This window comes from Taudactylus pleione, unplaced genomic scaffold (genome assembly GCF_031769625.1).
Source record: "Taudactylus pleione unplaced genomic scaffold, aTauple2 ptg000487l, whole genome shotgun sequence".
Classification (NCBI taxonomy): domain Eukaryota; kingdom Metazoa; phylum Chordata; class Amphibia; order Anura; family Myobatrachidae; genus Taudactylus; species Taudactylus pleione.
Window position 1 is genome coordinate 6,408,817 of NW_028284889.1, and position 4,269 is coordinate 6,413,085.

The window sequence follows — 4,269 nt, forward strand, 5'->3', positions numbered from 1 at the left end:
AAATACTAATCTTAGCCTTTCCTTGGTGCTCCACCATCCGATGTTTACGAGTGCTGAGATGCCCAAGTTCAGCCTCCCTGGTCTGTGCAAATGCAATGGAAATTGCAAATACTACAACACCTACGCAACAAAGGTTGCACTATCGACATTTGCAGTAGCCTAGGGTCTACTCTAGCTAATCTCCTCAATATACTCCCATAATACACCCATGAAACGGTCTCATTTTGCGTTCACTTTAGGTAACCTTCCAGTCTCTACCCTGCAATGCCCAGGGATCGCAATCCTATTCTCAAGTGTTAGTGATGCTGTAAACAATTGCATATGTCATCGGTCACTTGGGTTCGCGCATGCGCATTAAGGGTTTCCAGGACATTTCACACAACTGCAGGAACTATGACACCACCTCTGTATCTGAATCAGACCCGTTATCAAATAGCAGCCGTCTTTTCGTATTCTGCACAGTCATTTCTATCTGTACTACTGCACGGAAGAAGATACCCATTAGAATGTGGGGATGTCTGTATTTCATGACTGTCAGACTGAATCATTGACCATAACGGGCTCTGCAGTTAGGCACAACACCACATACATTCTCAATGCTAGTCTATATGAAAAAGCCTTTGCCATTTATAACTGAAATGTTTTATCTTTGGTTCCATACTGCAAGGTTGGTGCAAGAAAAGGCAGTTGTGATTACTTACACAGGTAGTCATAGTAATTCATATATATATCCACATAGTAGCAGCCATAAACAACAGGAAAGATTTAATAACTACCGATGTAACACAAGAACATATGACAACTTGATGCGCATTGTAAACGCTGGCAATAGAGTAATTCTGTTGATACACTTCGAGAGATTACACTTGGATTGAGAGATACTGGCACAAACAGGGTCATCGGAACGATTTTATGTTGGGGGAGGCAACATAAAATCGTTCCAGCGCCCACCCCGTTCCTCCTTCCTCCCTCCCTCTCTCTTACCTGATCCTGAGAGGCAGCTGCGGATGGTCAGGGGCTGTGCTTTACAGAAATAGGCTGCACAGCCCCTGCACTGCACAGAGGAGGAGGTGTAATGTGCGGTGTTTTAACTTAAAGGCCGCACATTACACATCCTACTCCATGTGGTGCAGGGGCTGTGCAGCGTATTTCTATGAAGCACATCCCCTCACCGTCCGCGGCCGCCAATTCTTTCACATGTTTGGGGGGGCGAGCCGCCCCCTTGCCCTCTTGGAACATATAAAGTGTGAAAGTAGAGAAGTGACAGTCTACGACATTTGGGACAAAAAACCAGCATATTTTATTTTCCCAACTAGTTGGGAGGACTGTTTTTTGACAACTTTCGGCTTGTGGGAGGAAACGATTATCTTCTGCTTCCTCATACATGCCGATTATAGTTTCAACCAGCTGTGGGGAGAACAGCCCCTCTCCCTCTTTTTAAAAGTTTTTAAAAGTGTAGTTACATTTTACTATCAAAATAGTTTTTTTTTTTTTTCTGTAATGTCAACTTTTATTAAATAAATCTGCTTTTTAATTACACCTATAGTGCAATAATTTTACATAATTAAATTTATAACAGAACCACACAGTGTAATTATATGTTAGCTATTAAAGCTAAAATCGCAATACACAAATCATACTCAATAATGTTTTGTAACACTACACCTGAGGAAGTACATGAGGTGAGATATAGCTCCATCCATATGAAACGCATTGGGTGAATCTGCTGAACTAATCTTCTTCAGATAAGCTGTTATTTTCTCTAATTATTGTATGAGCAATTATATTCTTAATTGTGTTGTCATTTTTATTTTATTTATTTAAAACCATTTTGCACTATGTATGTTTGTTTTTATCTTGTATGTGTTTTTTGGAGTCCTATTAAACCCATGAAAAAACCATACTGTACATGGCTTGGTGTGGACCTATGTGAAACTTTGAGATAAGCCTAATTATTCTATTCATATGGTATGGGTTCACTTATAAGTTGTATTCAATTCACATTCGTGACATTTGTACTCTATTGCACTAGGAAGCGCCTTTGTAATTTATTGTATATATATATATATATATATATATATATATATATATATATATATATATATATATGTAGCAAGAACCATGACCGGCACTCTAGTGTATAGCATATATGTTGCCTGGGTGCCCTTCCAAACGAGGTAATCGTATAGTATAAGGGTAATGCTGGATGGCACTCCGGGTCTTGTAGTCAATGTAAAAACTGCTACCACACGCAGTCAGTCCAGGACTGACTGCGTGTGGTAGCAGTTTTTACATCGACTACAAGACCCGGAGTGCCATCCAGCATTACCTATATATATATATATATATATATATATATATATATATATATAATATTTTTTATAATGTAAACTTTTATTAAATCTGCTTTTCAATTACACCTATAGTGCAGTAATTTTAGCTAATTAAATTGATAACAGAACCACACAGTGTAATTATATGTTAGCTCTTACAGCTAAAATCCCAATACACAAAACATACTCAATAATGTTTTGCAACACAGCGGGCAAACACAGGTACACCAGCGACATTCCAGCACCCTTGGTTCCAGCACTGTGGAGGATGATAAGTTTTGCCGTACTAACAGTGGTCACTTTAGTAATACACTGCGGCATCCCGACGGCTATTCCTTTCCTCCCGCAGCCTAACTCTAACCCTCCCGCAGCCTAGCTTCCCGCGCAGGCTAACCATAAACCTCCCGCAGCCTAATGGTGCGTACACACTAGACGATATGCTACCTGAGCGATATCGTCTAGTGTGTCCCCGGCAGGGTGTGCTAAATGTCGTTCATGACATTGAGCACACCCGCTGAACGATATCATTAACGATATCGTTCAGCGCCGGGCTCTCTCCCTCATTCCATAACATGTAGCAACCTGACAACATCGTCAGGTTGGCCTGCATGTTAACCCGATGAACGATGATGACGAACGACCCGCGGGAACGCGCGTCGTCGTTATAGTTCATCGTTTTTGTGATAAAAATGGACGATAAAGTGGACGACTGAACAATAACGATATCGTTATCGTTCAGTCGTCCACTTTAATCACCCAGTGTGTACCCACCATTACTCCACCCCCCTCCACCACAGCCTAACCCTAGCCCTGTACTCACTGTCAGGATGTCGCTGACGGTACAATGTATTGTGACAGTCGACATTGTGAGGGATTCTGACTACATCCATGGGATATCAGGATTACTGGCTGTTTCACTGTTGAATAAATAGGGGTTAGGAATAGGGGCGTTATTCACTGCTAGATGAAAAGATGGAAATCAGGCAGGTAGTGTTCTCTGCAACACCGGGACTGTAATTTCACTACAGTAAACCCTTCCTTCTGGGAATTTTTAAACTCTGCGTGATGTATGAGACTCAGAGAGAGTATATATAGTACATGTAAATATCCCATGCGTCACACAAAGAATCACCCTATGGATGGTTCATAACAGATATTTGCGAAGCTGTCAGCTGCTATAGCCAATAGGCTACACTTCACAATATTTTCTAGGAGACTCAAATGCATTGGATGTAGCACATGCGTGCTCACTAAACCGCGCATGAGCAGAAGTCCCAGTAGAGGACTAGAGAACACTGATGTGGCCATTTCACTCCAAGCACATCGCAGGGACATCTGTCCCTGCATATGCTTTTTGATACATTGCAGCAGTATATTCACATACTGCAATGCGATTTTGGGTGCTAATATAACCCACAGTTCGCATTGGGTCTGTGATTATTGATAAATGGGCCCCCTAACAAAATGTAAAATTATACAGTATACTGTTACATAGTGGTATCAATGTGGACTTAATTATTTTTGAATCCAACTTCTATACGATAGTAACCTCACCTCATACATGTAACTTGGTAGTTGGTATAGTAAAGGTCCACATACGTATCTTATCACTTCTTACGTCTTTACTGTCGCAATCGCACCGTTTCTACATCTAAAAGAAAACATGGCAAACACCAAGTCATCCTACTCTTCTGTATAGTGTGTGCGACTCTCCTGTATAATATGTGCGCCTCTCCTGTATAGTATGTGCGCCTCTCCTGTATAGTATGTGCGCCTCTCCTGTATAGTATGTGCGTCTCTCCTGTATAGTGGGTGCGCCTCTCCTGTATAGTGGGTGCGCCTCTCCTGTATAGTATGTGCGCCTCTCCTCTCCTGTATAGTGGGTGCGCCTCTCCTCTCCTGTATAGTGGGTGCGCCTGTGACAGCGGGCAGCCCC